The sequence below is a fragment of the Panthera pardus genome, unplaced genomic scaffold (assembly GCF_024362965.1).
Source record: "Panthera pardus isolate Hobbes unplaced genomic scaffold, ASM2436296v1 HiC_scaffold_6, whole genome shotgun sequence".
Lineage (NCBI taxonomy): Eukaryota > Metazoa > Chordata > Mammalia > Carnivora > Felidae > Panthera > Panthera pardus.
In genome coordinates this window covers 125,146,424-125,168,917 of record NW_026526991.1, presented here as the reverse complement: position 1 = coordinate 125,168,917, position 22,494 = coordinate 125,146,424, and the positions used below count along the sequence as shown (strand labels likewise).

Sequence of the window (22,494 nt, the reverse complement as noted above, 5' to 3'; positions counted from 1 at the left end):
GGTCAGAATGCTCCTTCGGTTCTAAACGGGATGCTTCCTGGATTTCCATGAAATGTTGATGAGCGCCTCAGGCTTAGAGCGTGACGGGCTGTGGAATACACTTGTGAATACTAACGACCTGACCGCCCCAGCTTGGAGCTCACAGGCGTCTCTTCTATCAAACTCCCCCAAACTCCTTAATAAGATGTGGGACGGTCAGGGTGAGGCAGAGGGTACAGGCACTTGCCGAGTGTTAATAAATAGCACCCTTCCTCTGAGATCCATTCTCGAAGACTCTAACGAGGATCCGAGGAAAGGGAGCTTTAAAACTTAAGCGCTTGTACAACCTAATCATCCTAATCAGGTCCAAAACAGTCACATTTCTTTTCTGTCACCAAAACCACCACATGCTTGGGCTAAGCAATACACCAACTCACTGCCTCTTTCCTCGTGATGTCCCCCGCCCCCCGCTTTTTCCTTTTTTGGTCTTTCTTCTATGTCTACTCTACATTCTATAATTCGTTGATTGACCACTAACAAAAATATCAAACACTTAGCGCACTCTGACTATATGCTAAATATTTCACATATATTATCTCACTAAGCCCCACAATAACCCTACAAAATAGGTAGAGTTGCCATTTATTTTACAGTGGAGGACGACCCAGGCTTGTCAGAGGTGAGGAGGTCACACATCACGTATTCATTCATACGTACTTAGCACGGGGGTAGTTACTGAGCACTGGGAGATGCCCTGTCTACACATGAATGAATAAACCCAGCACTGCCTCTGTCTTAATGGTATTTGCGATCTAGTAAGGAAGAAAATAAACAGGTTTTCAAGGATGCGCGGGAAGGGTAGCTGTTTATGACACCCGCCCTCAAATACGCTGCGTTGCTACGTTATTTTCGGCTGCAGGCAGTTGAAAAGCAGCAAATGCAGGAAGTTTTCTTTGAATTCCCCTTATCTGCCTAAAGGAGCTTAATAGTCATAAATCCCCTGCTCAGTAGTTCCACCAACGAGGGAAGATGGGTCCTTATCGCAGGAGAGGGAACGAGACATCACACGAAGACTTTGTCGTAAACTATCACACCTCCCAACCGGTCTCCTAAGAACCCTCATCTTTCCTAAAACCCACTGACTCTCCTAAGAGGCCTACGTGCCCCTGCTCCTTCCCCATGAGGATGGGATCTCAGCCTGAATTCGAAGTCCCCTCGGGGAGACACTCATCTTTCCGCGGGTGTCACCCACGGGGTCTACATGTCCATAATGTTCTATTTGTTTTTCTCACTCATTTCTCTTTCGTTACAGGGGTTTCAGCCAAGAACTCAGAAAGGGAGAGGAAAATCCTTTTCCTTCCCAGAAACTGTAGAACAGTAAAGGGTAAGGCCGAGATTCAAACCCAGAACTCAAAAACCCTTACTATAAAGCCCCTCTCAGCCAATGCCCTACAAAGTACCATGATGTGCAATGCTCCCTAAAAAGGAATTGGGGGACATTAAATAAGTAAAGTGTGCTAGTTTGAACCACCGTATCTTACACTCTAATAGATTTTTCTAGAACCCTCCAGTTCATAATTGGAAGCCACTGTCCAAAAAAGTAAGAGAGCGCTGTGGGTTCAAAGGGCCTTATGTATCCTGTAACTATCGATATCACATGACGTGACATCCCAGCCCCATCTCCACGCACCTCGTCACACTCTCGTGGCCGCACTGGGCTCTGTGTGAGTCCGGGAGTTTGTGTGTGAGCCTGTGTGTGCAGCACTGTGGTGTGGGGGCATGGGGAAGGTGGAAGAGAAAGAATAATTTGGAACTGGAGTGCCTGGGTGGCTCAGTCGGTTAAGCATCCAACTCTCGATTTTGACTCAGGTCACGAATTCACGGTTCGTGAGTTCAAGCCCTGCCTCGGACTCCACGCCGACGGTGCTGAGCCTGCTGGGACTCTCTCTCTCCTCTCTCTGCCCCTTCAGCACTCTCTGTTACTCAAAATCAATAAATAAACTTGAAAAAAGAAAGAAGGCTTTGGTATGAGAGGTTGAGAATAAGTCATCCCTGGCACGGAGGCTTTGAGGAATGAATAAGATTTCCAATCAGGTTTTAAATGGACTCGTGATAACAGCAGCGTGTAGTGGCTTACTAAAATTCAAATGTGATGTGAACCACATAATTAAAGGAACAGAGGCCACACAAAGTGGGGAGAGATGCACCGTCCTCTGTCATGCTCAGGCGACACTCCGTGTGCTTGGGTCTGTTGTGTAAACTCTGCTTTCAAAAGCACATTGAGAAGCCAGGGCCCCTGTCTGGAGGCAGCAGGTCTGCTGGTGGAAGAACTGAAATTCGTGACAGGTTGAAAGCAAAACAAAACAAGACAAACTAACAACGTCCAGATTGGAGAAGGACAGATGCAGGGGGGAATTAACAGCTGCCTGCAAATATTATATGTACGTATATCCAGAAGGAATTAGATTTACCTTGTGTGAGTGTAAGATCCAGAATTAGGACCCATGCACAGAACAATTGAGCACATATTCGCTGGGCTCTCATCAGAGGACGGTCCTGAGGATCACACCTTACAACTCAGCGCAAATACGAGTCAAGTATGGATAGGCCCTGGCCTCTGGGACCTTACGTACATTAGGAGAGACAGACACAAAATGTAACTGGTATTTCACTGTCATTTCAGGATCATACAGGTTGACACGAGATGAGGCTATGATAAGAAGCGGAGGAAGGGCACTGCAGATAAGCGGGGGGAACAGGGAATATTGTGTGAAGGGGTTAGTACAGTGCTCAGCACACAGGAGACACAGGAGAAATATTTGTTCAGTGAGTGAATGGTCTTGTGTTTGTGAGCATGGACAACAGGGGCGGGAGGCCGGACAGGAAGGCCCATTGGGGGTCTATGACTAGAGTTTACGTAACTAAAGATTAAAAGGGCCTCCACTAAGCAAGTGATTCCAGGGTGAAAGGGCAGGGGTGGGGGAAGATGTGAGATCTATTTAATGGATGAAAAAACATGGGTGAGAGACAGACAAAGGTGGCCAGGAGAGAAGACGATGGCTCCACCAGAAATTACTGCCAAACTCAACGTCACGAAAATTTTCCCCAATGTTTTCTTCTAAGAGTGTTATAGTTTTTGTCCTTAAGTTGAGGTCTTTGATCCATTTTGTGTTAATTCTTGCATATCATGTGAGGAAGGGGTCCAACTTTATTCTATGCGTGTGGTTATTTTCTGCACCATTGTTTGAACAGACTGTCCTTTCTCCATTGAATGGTCTTGGCAAAAATGAATTGGCCATATACGGGAGGTTTATTTCTATTCTATTCTGTTTATCTATATGGCTGTCCTGATGCCAGTAACAAAGTAAATGTGTTTTATACATGACATTTAATCCCCATTATATTCTTTTGAAGTAGACATTCTTATTTTCATTTTATAATTGAGGAAACAACCTCAGAAAAATTAATTCCCTGAAGGAATCACAGCTAGTAACTGGGAGATTAAAGATTTAAACCCATCCAATTCCAAACACTGGAAATAAAATCAAGTTCCTAGAAAGACATTTCTCCCCGGGGAATTGAACCCAGACAGTTAAAAGCACTGAAACAAAATAAACTTATAACTCTGCAAAGTTGAAACTCTTTTAAAAAAGCAAAAACAAAAACAAAAACAGAAGATAATGGCTGCACGACAGGGTGCTTCTCCAGATTTTCCAGGACGCTTGATGTTCCCCAGGGGAATTCCTTTATTCCCAAGCTTCTAAATTTTTGAAGAACAGGAAACGATTTAATTAATCCAGAAAATATTTTTCACCTTTGAGTTTTTACATGAGGCCTAGCTGCAGAGGAAAGGAGAAAGACAAGAGAGAAAGAACAAAGCAAAACTGCGGGGAAACCAAGAAAATAAAAACAGACATAAAAGTGACACAGAGAGGAAGAAAACTCCGCGAAAAGCAGAGGGGACGAAGACAGAGGCAGGAGACAGTCTCTCTCTCTCTCTCTCTCTCTCTCTCTCTCTCTCTCTCTCTCACACACACACACACACACACACACGACCAGGACAGAGAGACCCATCAGAGAGAGAAATGCAAACATTCACGTGATCCCCAATTTCCAGATGCAGAAGCCGAGACAGGCTAAATTTCTTGTCTGAGGCCACACAACCAGGACTCCGATTTAAACCCCAGTCAACATCTGTGTGCTCTTACCCACTGCGCTACACTTCTAAATGTTGCCTTACGCCACACAAATCAGAGACCCACAGAGGGAAAAGAGTCCCTGACATAAGACCTGTAGATAAAGGCTCTGACCATCATGGGAAAATACCTGCTCTTGAGACATTTTGTAAAGTTTAAGTATGCAAACTGCTGAATCTTCATGATTACATGCATAAGAGAGTAAAACACTATCCAAATCCATCCCTTGGGGGCCAAACCAAATGGATACGGGTTAAAAGGCTGAGAGGTGGGAACTGGCATTCATTTACAGAGTCAAGGCCAAGGCTGAAGATTCTTGTCCAGGCAGGAGTTTTCTCGGGGCTGGGAGTGAAGGCAGAGCTCCTAACCCAAAGATAGGGTCTGACACTGAGAAGAACAACCATGAACAGTGAGCACTGAGAGAGCAGAGTCACGAATCAAGTTTAGTGACATGGGACAGTATTCAGGGTAAACTCAATTATTCACTCATCTGTGTGTGTATTTAGTGAGCAAATGAAGCTCACAGTACTATTCTCTGTACCAGGGATATCATTTAAAAAATTTTTTTAAGTTTATTTATTTATTTTGAAAGAGAGAGAGAGAGAGAGAGAGAGAGAGAGAATATCCCGAGAAGGCTCCATGCTGTCAGCACTGAGCCTGATGCAGGGCTCAGACTCACCAACCGTGAGATCATGACCTGAGCCAAAACCAAGAGTCAGATGCTTAACCGGTGAGCCACCCAGGCATCCCAGGATATAATTTTTAAAAAAAGAATGAATGCCAAAGGAGAGCATGCGGTCCGATGGGAGAGAGACGACGGCAGACAATTAGAACATCACACCATCGGCCCTACACCGCGGTGGGGGAGCAGAGGTGAGTGGCTGGGCTAGGCCAGGCCAGGCCGGCTGCATACCCCTGATGCAGAAGAGCCCGGAAGGGTAACACTGCAGCCCAGTGGGAACTTCCTTTTGTGACAACAGGGCAGACCTTTGAGACTGACATGATGTCACTGTGACGTACGGAGTGCACCAACTAAGGTCTGGGCTCCTTCTTCACCCCCCAAGGGCTACATAAACCACAGAAACTTTCGGTGCTGCTCCGAGCGGAATAAATAATCCACTTACTTGAATCCTTAATCTTGTGTTGATGTTTTGCTGGTTCAAAAATAACACAAAGTAAAAGCGAGTTTAATGGAGTCTGATTCCATATGCTCACAAACCCAAGGACCTGGGCCAGCCCTTGAACAGGAGCCCATAGGAAGGTATCCAATCCCAACCCGGGGTGCCAGGGCTCAGCACTCCTGAAGAAGCAAGGCTTAAGTGAAAAGCCAAAAGATGAGCAGAAGTCGGCAAGGCAAGAGAAAGAAACGGAGGGGCCAAGGCTGTTTGGGAAAGCGCAAACGGGGAGTGCGAGAGCCCAGAGGAGAGAAAGAGCATAGAACATGCAAAATGCTGCAAGAAATTCCATCTGGCTGGGGAGACGCGGTACTAGGTGGGGAACACTGCAGAACTATATCATGAAAAATCTTAGCAGCAAGGCAAGGTAAACAATCTGGCTTTCTTCTACAGGAAAGGGCAAGGTGCTTGGGCCTTGGGTAAGACAGTGACACTAGAAGATACGGGAGAGGCTCCAAAGTCATTGTTTCCAGCCACTGGGACGATCCAACAAATTCTAGAGCAACAACAGATAACCAGAACACCAGTTAGGAGACAACTAGGCAATAGCTAAAAGATAATTAGAGCAGCTATATCAGTTAGGGCTCTCCCAAGAAACAGAAGCAGTAGTCTATCAGTGTATGTATGGATGGATGTAGCTATCTATCTATCTATGTATCTATCTAAAGAAGCTTATTTTCAGGGATTGGCCCACACAATTGTGGGGCTGGCCAGTCGAAAAATCTGTAGGGCAGGAGCCAGGCTAGCCATTCAGGCAAGAGTTGATGTTGCAGTCTTGAAGCAGAATTTCTTTTCTGGGAAACCTGTTTTTGCCCTTAAGGATATCAACTGATTGAGTCAGGTCTGCCCACCTGATGGAGGGTAATCTCCTTTACCTAAAGTCAACTGATGGTAGATGTCAACCCCACGGATAAAGTACCTTCACAGAAACACCTAGATTAGCATTTGATGAAGGAGCTGGACACTAAAGCCGAGGCAAGGGGACACAGAAAAGTAACCATCTCAGTGACTCAGATCAGAGTAGGGATAGAGAACAGAGGAAAGCAGATCAGTTTGAAACACATTTGGGATTTGTTGTTACAGTTTTGTTACAGTTTTGTGGTTGCCTGGAAATGGACTGAAGGACAAAGTGTCAAGGGTTTCTGACACTGGTCACCGGGAGAAGGGGCGTGGCTTCCCTGACTCAGGGAGGGCACTGGCCTTTTCATAACAAAGTGGTGACCTTTGATCGGTTCTAGTCATACTAAGCCTGGCTCATTAAGGGGAAATGGAATCACGATGCCGCGGGAGAACTGGAGGAATAAATCTAGAAGTTAGATTGTGAAAAAGCAGGGCTGAGAAGTCTCCGAAAGGAGGAGAGACATTCAAGCACCTGGCTGGCTTCAGATGCCCTTCTGCATGAGGGCAAAGCTGTGGCCTGACTGCCCCCTTCCAGGCCCCTGCTTCTGCTCCGGGTCGCATGACTGTCCCCTGCCTTTTTAAAATTATTAGGTTTAAAGTCAATTGCGAATTACGTAAGTGTGGAAAACACAAGTTCTAAAAATACGAAATCAACTGCTAAGATGAATGTTCAGATTTCTGAATATATTTTACTCTGCAGACCAAAAACTAAAAAAAAAAAGACAAAAAATCCAGGTCACTGCCCTTCATGTGCCATGCATGAAGAGAATGTCAAGGACTCATTTATACGAAACCTTTATCGACAGAATTTATACTGCCACTTGGTCAGATATTTTGAAGGGGAGAAAAAGGGAGAGTAAGAAACCTTTTTGTTTGTTTCAGATATTGTCTGGCAACATATTTAAGATCCTGAATTAATTTTCTGAACCCTGTGAAAACAGAGTTGTATCATGATAATGGGACTCAATCTTACGCATAAGTGCACTAACGTGTTATTCTGTGAAGCATCTCCTGAGGAAGTGTGTTCAGTATATTAGGTTCACACCACTTTCTTTCCTAAAAAGGTCTCATTATTTCATAATTTTTAATTTACTAAGCCAAAACCTAATTGTATGATTCAGTGAAAAGTGACGCACGCGTACCACAAAGGGCTCCTTCTGGGCTAAGGATGGGAGTCTCCAGTCCTGGATTGTTAGAAGGACAGGTAAGAGGCCGGTTCAGCCCACAGCCATTTAATGAGCCTGATTCAAATGCACAAATGAGCCCTAAGTGCTCCTAGAAAGCCACCGAAGGCCAACCCACATCTCAGGCGCCCATCCAGGACGGCACTCGTGGCTCCCTGTGCAATCTACTATCTTCTGCTCTTTTGGCTTCAGCCCCAAACTCAGCTTCTGTTTCTGCCTGGCCTCTGGGAACTCTATACTTATTTTCTTGCTGTTTCTGGCTTTCCTCCACATCCTGACTTTTAATCTCTGCCCCCAGGCGTCATACAACAGATAAAATCCTCCAGTCCTACTCTGAGTCGACAGCCCTTATTCTGGCCCAATGGGGGGCTAAATCATCTGGAGAAAGGGCAGAATGTGGAACTCTTTGCTCTGCCTGTCATCAGGCTGATTCATTTTCAGGCAACGCAGAGTCATTCCTGGTTAGACATGAGAGGATGCTACCACATTACCAAAGAGAGGGAGGCAAGCCATAGGCTGTGCCTACAAAAGTCCATCCTTTTCTATTGCAAATAATGCACAGAAAGATTATAACCTAGAAAGTTGAAGCTTAGTATCTCCTGCTCTGTGTGACCTACTTTCCATCAATGAAAAGATGAAAGAACATTGAAATAGAACAAACTAAATAGGAAATGCTGGCCCTTATCAAACGGCATGGGATAATCCGCATGAAATGCATCACAAAAGCAAAACTGAGGCTTAGAAATGTTTACATGTTTCCCTAGGCAGAGGATCGGAAGTGAAACTATCAGAGCTTTGTTGCAACTCATAGACGTGCTACATTTACGACAAATGACAAAAGTTTAAACTATTTATAGTGAAATATTAATTGTAAGCTAGAAAGATGATGTTAAACTGAAAACAGTAATAGCTCTCATGTATTGAGACTTTAACATATAACAAACTCTGTATTAAATGTTTTACATATGCAATATTCATAAAAACTTCCTGAGGAAGGTATTATCTCTTACCAATCAAGAGACTGCCCAGGAGAAGTGGCTTAGCCAGAGAGTGTTAGTGATGATGTCACAAATAAATTACTCAAAGGCCTCCTGTGAAAGGTGCCTTCAAGATTTTCTATTGGGGGGCGCCTGGGTGGCTCAGTGAGTTAAGGGTAAGACTCTTGGTTTCAGCTCAGGTCATGATCTCACAGTTTTTGAGTCCAAGCCCTGCATCGGGCTCTGTGCTGGCAGTGTGGAGCCTGTTTGGCGTTCTGTCTCCCTCTCTCTCTGCTCCTCCCTTGCTTTCTCTCTCTCTCTCTCTCAAAATAAATAAAAATAAACTAAAAAAAAAAAAAGATATTCCAGTGGGGACTCAGCCATTTATAGGGGAGACCAAAGTGAAAATGAAATGAAAGACTATGGAAAACAAACAGGAAAGGTCAATGATAAGATGTGTGGGGCCAACCTAAGGCTGAGCCCGGGCTTTCGAGCTCAGAAACCAGGCTGTGCTTCCCAACCCCTGGTTCCTGACCCATTTTTAGAACCATCTAGAAAGACTCTTGGTTCCTCCCCATGAAAATATGCTCTGATCATTATTTTGCACTTTATAAAATACGTGATGACAGATTAGCCAAGTCTATTAAGTAATCACCCACACAAAATGGAAATTCATACTAGCGATCAGTGTTTTGAAGGAGAAATTTGCAATTACCGGACAGCAGCACTGACCTAATCAGGCTGTTCAGGGAAGGCCTTCTCGAAGAAGGGATGACTGATTTGGGATCTGAAAGATGAGCACATATTCACTCAGGGAGGTCAGGGAGGCAGAAGGGAGGGCGCTCCATAAAGGCTCTATGGCTGGAGCACATAGAGTACATTTGATGAAGGAAAAGACCAACAAAAGTGGAACAATAAAGGTGTGGCGTGCAGTGAGGCTGTAGAAGTGGGTAGTGGCCCACAGCACAGGGCCTTGAGGGAGTTCGTTCAATGTTTGTTTTGAAAGCAATAAAATAAAAAAAAAGCCACCAGCAGATTCCAAATTGTTTGAGGCAGTGGTGGGAGTGGCAGAAGCCAGTTGTGACCATAGACCATTGTCTAATTTCCATTCAGAAGAATCCATCCGGCCATTGCACAGAGAATGGATGGGAAGGATACCAGCAAGGTGGATGAGGACCAGGGTGCAGGTCACTGCAATGGTCCACAGGAGAGGCAACTATGAGGCAAACAGATTGCACCCAACCACAGCCAGTCCTGGAGTGCCTGCCACGTGCCAGCAAGGATTCCCACGTTCTTAGAGAGAGATTCTGAAAAGGGTGGACTGATAGGGAGAGGAGGAAGGACGAGTGACACGGAAACCAAGCATGAGAATCTTCCAAAGCATAAGGAATGGTCTAAAATTTCAGGATGTTGATAAGAAGTGACAGATCGAGCAAAATGGGAATGGAAAATGCCTTTTGGAGGAGACAGTTTTGGTGTAAGAAGGAAAGTGAAAAAGAAAGTCAGGATGCCATGCTAAAATACTGTCATTTTAGAATCAACTGGCCCATGATGAATCTATGTCTCAAACGAAAGGAATAGTTTGTATCATTAAAAACACAATGATCGGGGCGCCTGGGTGGCTCAGTCGGTTGAGCGTCCGACTTCAGCTCAGGTCACGATCTCACGGTTCGTGAGTTCGAGCCCCACGTCGGGCTCTGGGCTGATGGCTCAGAGCCTGGAGCCTGCTTCCGATTCTGTGTCTCCCTCTCTCTCTGCCCCTCCCCCATTCATGCTCTGTCTCTCTCTGTCTCAAAAATAAATAAACATTAAAAAAAAAAAACATTTAAAAAAAAAAAACACAATGATCTAAGAATTCCAGTGATTTACAGGGTTTCTAAAGGCATTAAAGCATTCCGTTTCAACCCCGACAGATCAGCAGAATGAAGGGCTTCAAACAGATAGTACTTCTTTTTAGCAACATGCCTGTATGTAAATTAAAATAGAGCTGTCCATGAGATTGAACTAGCTGCCCAGAGCACTGGGAAAAATTCCAGAAACCCAGAGGGCATCTGCTCTTAGTCCGTGTGATTATCAGGCTGGCATCACGCTGAAAAGTATGATGGGGGTATTGATAGTTACCCCTGGTTCAGATTAATTCATGACACTGATCACACAGAGAAATTTTATCTCCAAATCCCTGGCTCTCTTGCAAAATGAGGAAGATGCAATGGCCTATACATTTGGAATTAGAGAATCAGACATCAATGATCACCCTTAATGAATCCAGTTAGATACAGGATAGAGGGAATGGGGTTCAGAAAAGCCCATCCACTGATCATTCACATCTTAACATGAATTACTACATGACATTTCAGTGGAGATCTCTCAACGAGAAACTGAGTTTTAAGGAAGGATAAAGGAGAAAACATTTGGAAACATGGAAACGTGCCATTGCACAGTGCCTCTGAATCCCTGAGGCATTGGATGGAGAAATAAGAGAGAAGCAAAAAGGGGCACCTGGGTGGCTCAGTTGGTTAAGCATCAACTTCGGTTCAGGTCATGATTTCACGGCTTGTGAGTTTAAGACCCACATCCAGCTCTGTGATGATGGCTCAGAGCCTGGGGCCTGCTCCAAATTCTGTGTCTCCCTCCTTCTCTGCCCCTCCCCCGCTAGTGCTCTGTCTCTCTCTCTGTCAAAAATAAATAAACATTAAAAAAAGAGAGAGAGAGAGAGACAGAGAAGCAAAAGAAGAAGCTTTACAAAGTATCCAGAAAAAGGGGAGTGGGGAAAACCCAGGCAGCTGAGACAAAGTGGAGGCTCAATGCATTTGGAAATAGATATGAAATGTGCAATGAAAGAATGCTTCACCTACTTTGCCATTGTGCCCAAGGTTCATCCTAGCTCTACCCCAACCCTCTCAAAACGGTGCTTCATAACCTGGCAGGCATCGACAAATCCAACAGGATGTGTGATCCAGTGTTCAATACGGAATCAATACAAGTTTCAGGCTAAGGAAGAGAGTAACTGAAGACGAAATTCAACCAGCAACTCAGATGATTGAGTATTTCTCTTATTAGCTAACACGTGCACTGATACTTTGATGCTTATGAAAGATCAGCCCATGTATTTGAGTAGGATATAAGAACTAAACCGAGATAAAATAAAGTATAAAAGAGTATGATTATCAAAATAAATGACAGGGAAACAAGAGAAACTTGAACTCAGAGTAAAGGAGCAATGTTGAGACACTGGAGAAATGTCTATACACTGGGACATCGGTACCAGGGTTAGAACAAAGTAAGGGACCAATGAGGACACTGCAAGCAGTGTAAGCAGGGTTTGAAAGGCTAGGCAGCCTGAAAGGAGGCTTATCTGACACAGCTTCATAAAGCAATATACTTAATACTGAGTACAACTGGAGAGATAAATTTCCAAGTGAAATTTAAAAGATCAGTAAACCTCATGTGGGTCTGATGCATTTTCACGGCAAACTTTATATTCTGAAAACTAAGACAGGAAGGACTCCCTAAATGCACAAGAGCCAGTCGCTATTATTAAATACGGCAGGTGTAATGACACAGTGTGGTTTTTGTGGCTTCTCTAAATGCACGGGCATGCTGTATGGTGTGACAAATAGAAGATGATGTGACAGGATATTAACGGAGAAAAATGTTCCCGATGCAGAGGGAACGAGGAAACGGAGCTTTTTCAATCTGACAACTGACCCAAAACACCTCTCACAAAGTGCACACATCTTCTTACATTGAAAAAAAAGTAAAATGTGTGTTTCTTTGAGCTGTCATCACAGTCACCCTGTATGAATCATAAACAGCACACATTTAAGGGGTATGAGGACGAGGGGAACGGTGGCTCGGAAAAATGAACATGGTCTTGGGGCGCCTGGGTGGCGCAGTCGGTTGACCGTCCGACTTCAGCCAGGTCACGATCTCGCGGTCCGTGAGTTCGAGCCCCGCGTCAGGCTCTGGGCTGATGGCTTGGAGCCTGGAGCCTGTTTCCGATTCTGTGTCTCCCTCTCTCACTGGCCCTCCCCCGTTCATGCTCTGTCTCTCTCTGTCCCAAAAATAAATAAAAAACGTTGAAAAAAAAATTAAAAAAAAAAAAAAATGAACATGGTCTCGTATAATCAAAAGCACCCCCTACCAGAGATGATTCCCGCTTCTCTCCAAGAAATCTGTGCTACAAAACAAAATGCCTGGGACATAATAACGTTCAGTAAATGTTAACTAAATGGGGGAAAAAAAAGTGTAAGCTCTCATGAAATACTAACCAAAATCAAACCATAAGCATGCTTTTGGAGGAATATTTCAGAAACTGGCTAGAAGCTTCGTTGGTTAAACGAAGTCTGGTTGCTCAGTTCTATGATTTCTCGAAAAACATTGATGAGCTTATCCGTCTGTTTATCCACAGAATTTCTGTCCTTTCACAGAGCTAACTCATTAAATGACACTGTTTTGGTCACGTGATTGTCAGGTACTAAGAAAATATTAACATTTGTGATACAAGGTATGTAAATTAACAGCGTCGCTCTAGTTTTTCCAAGGAACTTTTCTAAGGAAAAGCAGCACACTGGCTGATGTTTTATAAAACTCAATCAATCTACTGATACAACACTGCAACCTTTTCTTATAAATCCTGCACAAGAAAAGCAAAGCAGTAACTTTCAAGAAAATTTAATCTAATCAAACCGGAGTGGATAATTCCATTTTTTTTTTTTTTAATTTTTTTTTTCAACGTTTTTTATTTATTTTTGGGACAGACAGAGAGAGACAGAGCATGAACGGGGGAGGGGCAGAGAGAGAGGGAGACACAGAATCGGAAACAGGCTCCAGGCTCCGAGCCATCAGCCCAGAGCCTGACGCGGGGCTCGAACTCACGGACCGCGAGATTGTGACCTGGCTGAAGTCGGACGCTTAACCGACTGCGCCACCCAGGCGCCCCGGATAATTCCATTTTTAATAAAATTGCTACCATGTGACAGATCTCTGTAACAAAGTAATCAGGTACAAAAATACCTGTTTTACAAGTCATCTGAAAGGTATCTCATTGGCATGAGTCTTCAAAAAAACGTGTGCATTTACGTAATAGCACTGTTCTCTGCCACTGAGTTTTCAGCAAACATGTGACTGATAACGTTCAGTCATTGTGGTTGCAAACTCACAGCCATGAAACCCAGGGACGTTTAAAGAAATCAAAGGGTATTACAGGATCCAGAAGAAACCGAAAACAAAATAATAATAAACGACACCATGAGTGTTTGTGGGGGTAAAAAGGACAGTCAAGTGAAAATCGAGCCCTGTTCCTTTGCGTACCTATTAGTTTTCCATAATTGATTACACAAATGAATACAGTTCTTTTAAGTAAGAAGACAATTCATGAAAGCTAATGCGGTAATTACCAGGCAAGTTCCTAGGGAATCCAAGACTAATTATTGAAGCTCAGAGATCTTCTGCTGGGAACAAACCTGCTTACCAGAAGTTCCCAGAGCTTTGCAAAGGAGTTTTCGAGGGTCACCTAGAGGAAGTGGAGAAAGAAATGTAGGGAGCACTTCATATCATGTTTAATTTAAATTTGAGGACCTTGGTATGATTCTCAAATAATCTGAGTATCCTGCTGAAGCAGATGATTATCCATCCATCAGTTTCTAAAAATATGAGGGAGAGAATGCAAAGAGTAATAATTCCTCAAACTGAAACCCAGGTTCGATTTTCCGCAAATCTATTATATGTGTTATCAGCTCCTGCTTGGGGCGGGGGGTGGGGGAACTGCAGTGGGTAATAGGAGACTCCATTGATTTTAAGAGCAGAAAGCAGGGGTGCCTGGGTGGCTCAGCCAGTTAAGCGTCCGACTTCAGCTCAGGTCAGGTCTCGTGGCTTTTTGAGTTCGAGGCTCGCATCAGGCTCTGTGCTGCCAGCCCTGAGCCTGGATCCTGCTTCAGATTCTGTGTCTCCCTCTCTCTCTCTGCTCCTCCCCTGCTCATGCTCTGTCTCTGTCTCTCAAAAATAAATAAATGTGCTGGAAGTTCTAGCATCAGCAATCAGACAACAAAAGGAAATCAAAGGCATCAAAATTGGCAAAGATGAAGTCAAGCTTTTACTTTTGGCAGATGACACGATACTATACACGAAAAACCCAATAGACTCCACCAAAAGTCTGCTAGAACTGATACATGAATTCAGCAAAGTTGCAGGATACAAAATCAATGTACAGAAATCAGGTGCATTCTTATACACTGATAATGAAGCAACAGAAAAACAAATAAGGAAACTGATCCCATTCACAATTGAACCAAGAAGCATAAAATACCTAGGAATAAACCTAACCAAAGATGTAAAAGATCTTTATGCTGAAAACTATAGAAAGCTTATCAAGGAAATTGAAGAAGACACAAAGAAATGGGAAAACATTCCGTGTTCATGAATTGGAAGAATAAATAGTTAAAATGTCAATACTACCCAAAGCAGTCTACACATTCAATGCAATCCCAATCAAAATTGCACCAGCATTCTTCTCAAAGCTAGAACAAGCAACCCTAAAATTTGTATGGAACCGCAAAAAACCCCGAATAGCCAAAGTAATATTGAAAAATAAACCAAAGCAGGAGGCATCACAGTCCCAGACTTTAGCCTCTACTACAAAGCTGTCATCATCAAGACAGCATGGTATTGGCACAAAAACAGACACATAGACCAATGGAATAGAATAGAAACCCCAGAACTAGACCCACAGATATATGGCCAACTAATCTTTGACAAAGCAGGAAAGAACATCCAATGGAAAAAAGACAGTCTCTTTAACAAATGGTGCTGGGAAAACTGGACAGCAACATGCAGAAGGATGAAACTAGACCACTTTCTTACACCATTCACAAAAATAAACTCAGAATGGATGAAGGACCTGAATGTGAGACAGGAAACCATCAAAACCCTACAGGAGAAAGCAGGAAGAAACCTCTCTGACCTCAGCCACAGCAATTTCTTACTTGACACATCTCCAAAGGCATGGGAATTAAAAGCAAAAATGAACTATTGAGACCTCATGAAAATAAAAAGCTTCTGCACCGCAAAGGAAGCAGTCAACAAAACTAAAAGGCAACCGACGGAATGGGAAAAGATATTCGCAAATGACATATCGGACAAAGGGCTAGTATCCAAAATCTATAAAGAACTCACCAAACTCCACACCCGAAAAAAAAATAATCCAGGGAAGAAATGGGCAGAAAACATGAATAGACACTTCTCTAAAGAAGACATCCGGATGGCCAACAGACACATGAAAAGATGCTCAATGTCACTCCTCATCAGGGAAATACAAATCAAAACCACACTGAGATACCACCTCATGCTGGTCAGATTGGCTAAAATGAACAAATCAGAAGACTATAGATGCTGGCAAGGATGTGGAGAAACGGGAACCCTCTTGTGCTGTTGGTGGGAATGCAAACCGGTGCAGCCACTCTGGAAAACAGTGTGGGAGTTCCTCAAAAATTAAAAATAGATCTACCCTATGACCCAGCAATAGCGCTGCTAGGAATTTACCCAAGGGATAAAGGAGTGCTGATGCATAGGGGCGCTTGTACCCCAATGTTTATAGCAGCACTTTCAACAATAGCCAAATTATGGAAAGAACCTAAATGTCCATCAACTGATGAATGGACAAAGAAATTGTGGTTTATATACACAGTGGAATACTACTTGGCAATGAGAAGGAATGAAATATGGCCTTTTGTAGCCACGTGGATGGAACTGGAGAGTGTGATGCTAAGTGAAATAAGTCAGGCAGAGAAAGACAGATACCATATGTTTTCACTCTTATGTGGATCCTGAGAAACTTAACAGAAGATCATGGGGGAAGTGAAGGAAAAAAAAATTAGGGAGGGAGGCAAACCATAAGAGACTCTTAAAAACTGAGAATAAACTGAGAGTTGATGGGGAGTGGGAGGGGGCAAAGTGGGTGATGGGCACTGAGGAGGGCACCTGTTGGGATGAGCGCTGGGTGTTGTATGAAAACCAATTTGACAATAAATTTCATATTAAAAAATAACAAGTAAATAAATGTTAAAACAATTTTAAAAATTTAAAAGCAGAAGGCAGACAGCTCAACATTCTTAACTTTGTACAGCTCTATGTAAATTAAATGAGATGGCAAGAGAAAAACAGAAGGTAGGACACCTTTGACTCTTGCTTATTAAATCCCTCTTTAGGGTCAACTGGGATCTCACAGAAATGCCATTCATAACTGAAATGGAGGATGTCCAGAGGACAGGGAGGGATAAATCTGCAGTTGGGCCGTGGGGGGACTTATGGTAATCACACTTACAGGGAAGACGAAACAAGCAATAAAACCCCCAAGTCTGAAATGAGTCTGAAAAGAGTCTCTTGTAGGCAGCACATAGGTGGGTCTTTTTCTGTGTTCCGTCACCCTATGCCTCTTGATTGGGGCATTTACATTCAAGGTAATTATTGAAACACAAGGTATGTGTTTATTGCCATTCTGTTACTTGTTTTATGGTTAGCTTTCTTTAGTGGTAGACATGTACTCCTTTCTCTTTATTTTTTGCATATTTGTTACTCATTTTTGATTTGGGCTTACCATTTGGCTCGTGTGTAACATGTTCTGTACATAGCAGTGTGGATTAAGGTGACGGTCACCTATGTTTGAACCCACCCTTTACTCCTCTCTCCTCACATTTTAAGTATTGGGTGTTCATATTTACATCCTTTTATCATCCCTTGACTGATTTTTACGGATACAGTTGTTCTTACTGTTTTCATGCCTCCTACTTCCCTCTTTCCTTCCCAAAGAGTCCCCTTTAATATTTCTTGTAGGGCTCGTTAATGGTCATGAATTCCTTTAACTTTTATTTGTCTAGGAAACTCTTTATCTCTCCTTCTGTTCTGAATGACAGCATTGCTGGATGGAATATTCTTAGCAGCAGATTTTTTCCTGTCGGCACTTCGAATACATCCTGCCACTCCCTACCAGAGAGGGCCACGTTTCTTACACGAGCCAGCTTTACACTACGCTGACCTTTCTTCTGCAGAAGAGTCCAATTTCGCTTAACATTTACACGAAAGAGATGTCTTCTGCATCTGGCTGTCTCAGCGTCTGCTCAAACACAGCCTGCTCACTAGGGCCTTGTCTTCTCAAAAGCGATCTCCCTCTGAAATCTTTCTGCTTTGCACTAGCATGGCTATTATCCCAATCAAACGGTCTCGACATTTCACATTTGTCTTCAATTCTCTTTTGCTTCCTCGATTTGAAACCCAGGGATCAATAAGCAAGCGAGTCCTGCCAATTTTTCTGTCATGTCTACTGCACCCATTTACTGGGTTCCCTCTTTGCGATGGGCACTGGGGACACAAAAGCTAAATAAGGCACGCCACGCTGCCAAAGAGACCGCTGCCGAGCGCCCCTTCCTTGACAGTTTTATAACGACCACTGATGTTCTAGATGTGCATCATCCTACAGCCAGCCCCTGACAATGGTATGGCTTTCTTCCTTCAGTCTATTCGCTCGCTCCTGAGACTCCAATTCACATGACATTTTTCTGAGCACATTCTTTCCTTAAAATAATAAATTCATCGTGTGATACCCTTGCTAAGAATACCTCCACGGGGTTCTGGGGTGTCTACAGGAAGTGTGTGGGCTCTACTCAGATCATCAGAGCTGTGTGTGTTTACCTGCAGGCTTCCCTTTATCCCAAGTACCCTTTAGTTTTGATTTCTTTTAATGTGTATTTATTTTTGAAGGTGGGGAGGGGCAGAGAGAGGGGGGGACAGAGGATCCGAAGCACTGACAGCAGCAAGCTCACTGCGGGGCTTGAACTCACAAACTGTGAGACCATGACCTGAGCTGAAGTCGGATGTTTAACCCACTGAGCCACCCAGGCGTCCCTCCCAAGTACCCCCCCTTTAGTACAATTCTCTGCTCCAGTGAAGCTGGTCCTGAAACTGACTGATGTTTACTCCTGGTCTCAGGACCCCTCCCCTTTCTATTGGTCCTCCAAGTCACGGCTCAAGTCCTGTCTCTTTCTGCAAATGTTTCAACATTTAGATGCTGATCATAAGTATTCCTAGTTTTATTTTCTATCTTTCCGAACTGACCACAATTTCTTGTGTTTTCTTGTGTACTTTCATGTGTCCATTCATCTGAAATGTGTTTATTGAGGTCCTATTTTGTGCCCTGCACTGAACCAGGCTGAGGGGGTCTACTGAGCTTTAAATAGCAAACCCTAAACAGATATTGGTTGATTAGCAAAATGCATCCCTCCTGCTGGTAAGTGGCATATTTATTTAAGGAAAATAACACTTAGGCTTGCCTGGGTGGCTCAGTCAGTTAAGCGTCAACTCTTCAATTTGGCTCAGGTCATGATCTCATGGTTTGTGAGTTTGAGCCCCACGTCGGGCTCCGTGCTGGCAGTGCGGAGCCTGTTTGAGATTCTCTATTTTTTTCTCTTTGCCCCTCCCTGGCTCGTTCTCTCTCTCTCTTTCTCTTCCTTTCCCAAAAATAAAATAAACCTTAAAAAAAAAGAAAAAGAAAAGGAAAATAACTCTTAAAAACCATCTTATTTTTAGACCACGTGGCCAGACAAGTCCCCTGATTTCCCAACAGCCCCTTCGTGTCAACAGCTGGGAGTTTCAACAATCAGGCTGGAGGTGAATTTAGAATATATTCATTTGCTCATATTCATCATAATTGAATGCACCTTTTAGAATCCCTTTTAAAATTACGCTATCACCTTTCTAAGGGTCACATTTCACTTTTTTTCAATTTGGTGTAAAATGCTCACATAAAGCAAATGGACAATCGTCCATCGTTAATAAAAGGAGGTGTTTCTGCACTACCAGTTTTACAAATAAGCCCGAAACTCCCCAGATTTGGCCAGCTGTATTAGCAAAACTTTCGGAAAGTGGGCAGCTTATTATTACTTAATTGCACAGACTTCTGTTGAGGGTGTGCATAATTTAGTTTATAAATATGCCCATAAAAAGAACATTACAATATGATAAATATTCAAGCAGATAAATAAATGTCACTGTGACTCTTCTCTCCCATGACAACAAAGAGTAAGTGTTATAGTCCCAGCTGTTTACGTAAATTGGTCCTGGAGGGATAGACGGGCTGTGGGGAGTCATCACGGTTACTGATGTGCTTTTTATACTAAGACGGTACTAAGGGGGAAATGGTCATTCTGTCTGCATTTCCTCTATTTCCACAGCTTCTATTGGCATCATTTGCAGCAGCGACTCTCAAGCGGCTTTGGATTGGAAGACTCTTGATTTTTAGCATAAAAAAAGAAAAAAAGAAAAAGAACGAAAAAAGGAAAAAAAAGAAAAAAAACCTTTGAAGAGATTTACTTTTTTACTTGGGCTAGATGTGTGAAAATTTGCACACATTATTTAAGGCCCAGAATGAGGCTACCTTCTTCTAGAGAGGACTTGCTTTGGTTTCTATCAGACATCTGGGCTTAGGGTAGATCCAAATCCAATCGAGGGCGGAAATGATTCACATCTGGGCTTCGCTCCTTTAGAGGACTGGTCTTTTCTAGGGATTGTCGGAAGCTCGGCCCAGCTTCTCTGCCGGTCAGCCATGCTCTCGCTTTTGCATTCAGCAAGTTTCTTGTGAGGAAAAGTGGCCTCAAACGCAGGGCTCACCTCCCTTGGCTTCCTTCTTCTTCTGGATTTTAGTTCTGACAATTCTCCCTGCCTTGGTAGCTCACCAGTGCCCTCAAACAGCGCGCTTTGTTTAGTATACTTTGTTTTCCTTGTATTATCTGAGGGAGGTTCAAGCGAAGGCAACGTCACAGCTGGAAGGAGAAGTTCCTCTCCCCCCTGCTTTGTGACCGGTGTCACTTCTCATCAGTCTCGCCAGCTGAACATTTTGGACTAATCTTTAATACTCAATACCTCAATATCTCCCTCTTCCTTTTTTGTCTCTTCTGCACAGGTAGAAAAGTCTCTCTAAACCAGACTCTTCTGCCACTCATTGACCCTGTGATCATTTAAGTTACAACTGTCCAGGTTAACTTTCTATCTGGTCTCCTGGTCACGGGAATCTCTCAAGTGTAATCTTGAGTAGGACTGTGTCCTAGTCCGTTTCAGCTGCCATAGCAGACCAGTATCCACTGGATGTGTTATAAACAACAGAAGTGTATTTTCAGAGTTCTGCAGGCTGGGAAATCCAAGGTCAAGGTGCCAGCAGATTGAGAGCCCACTTTCTGGTTCTTAGATGGCCATCTTCTTGCCGTGTCCACACATAGTGGAAGGGGCATAAGGGCAGGCTGAGACCTCTTATAAGGTCATTAGTCCCATTCATGAGGGCTCAACCCTCAGAACCTAATCATATCCCAAAGGCTCTACTTCCAAATACCATCACGTGGGGAATTAGCCTTTCAATTTATGACTTTTGAGGGGACATGTTCATTCTATATCAGACTATGTAGCATAAAATATCCTGGAAACTAAATACAGAAGAATCCCTTTATCTAGCCCCTCGCCCTGAAATGTCAGTTAGGAAAGATGCTTGATGGTATCCTACAGGAAGTCAATGACATCCAGGAGTCTACCCAACAGAGGGAAAATATTCACTCACTCTGAGCTCTAACACAATCAGGAAGTTACTCTTTCATGCAGTGGAGCTGGCCACAACCCCTCTCAGACTGGCAGCAGAATAAAAGGCAGTTGGTCCAATGACCTGGGCATAAAGTGACTGAAGGTGGGACAGGCTGAACCACAGGGCTGTGTAAGTAAAGAGAGCTGCCTTCCCACAGAAAGCAAGCCAAGGAGCAGAAACTTCTTAAGAGAATCTCCGGGGAAGGGCACCTGGGTGGCTTAGTCAGTTAAGTGTCTGACTTGGGCTCAGGTCATGATCTCATGGTTCGTGGGTTTGAGCCCCGCATTGGGCTCTGTGCTGACAGCTCGGAGCCTGGGTCCTGCTTCATATTCTGTGTCTCCCTCCCTCTCTGCCTGCCCTTCTCCTGCTCACACACACACACACACTCTCTCCCTCTCTCAAAAATAAATAAAAATCAAAACAAACAAACAAACAAACAAAACAAAAACCCAACTTTTAAATAAAAGAGAATCTCCAGGGAAAATAATCTCTTTAAGAAGGTCTTCAAAAGACTCAAGGCTTCAAGTCTGAAAATATGAACCAGTGAAGATAAAAACATATTTCTGGATTGTAACATGACAAAATAACTTGGCACCAAAGAAAACCTGTGTTGCATGCACAGCAAAGAATGAGAATGCGGGCAAAGAAGGGCAGAGCAAGGAGGACCAGGCCAGCCCAGAGACAACTGGCCAGGGTGGGCCGTATGACTGGGAGTAAAGGGTCCCACGTAAGGATCATGCGCCCCGGCAGCACAGTGGTTTGACCCCATTTATTTCTGTGTTAAGTGGCTCCAAGTTATCCAAGGGCAGGAAAGCTCTATAATCACCCACTGATAACCTGGTCTTGTCAGTTTGAGTTCCTCTCTCGGTTCTTAGCTGGAGCAACTCATACTCCTGAATGTTGCTCGTGTTAAAAAGCTAACAAGGATGGGGCGCCTGGGAGGCTCAGTCAGTTGGGTGTCTGACTTTGGCTCAGGTCATAATCTCACAGTTCATGAGTTCAAACCCCGCTTCAGGCTCTATGCTGACAGCTCAGAGCGTGGAGCCTGCTTCGGAATCTGTGTGTGTCTCTCTCTCTGACCCACCCCTGCTTGCTCTCTGTCTCTCAAAACTGAATAAATATTAAATTAAAAAAAAAAAAGCTAACAAGGAAACTGGAGGGGAAAACACAGAAAGGAGTGTAGTTTTTGCTCTGAAGCGATGGCACCTTGGAAGACATTTTCCCTCTACGTTTTCTTTTTTCTTTTTTTTTTTAACATTTATTTATTTTTGAGACAGGGAGAGACAGAGCATGAACGGGGAGGGTCAGAGAGAGAGGGAGACACAGAATCCGAAACAGGCTCCAGGCTCTGAGCTGTCAGCACTGAGCCCGACGCGGGGCTTGAACTCATGGACCGTGAGATCATGACCTGAGCCGAAGTCGGACGCTTAACCGACTGAGCCACCCAGGCGCCCCCCCCGCTACGTT

The 22,494-nt window shown here is 43.8% G+C and overlaps 1 protein-coding gene across 1 annotated transcript in view; it reads right to left on the bottom strand.

Moving 5' to 3' along the window:
• ST8SIA6 (ST8 alpha-N-acetyl-neuraminide alpha-2,8-sialyltransferase 6) overlaps nt 1–22,494 on the bottom strand; it is a 149,753-nt gene that overhangs the window by 20,137 nt on the left and 107,122 nt on the right. The window lies entirely within an intron of this gene.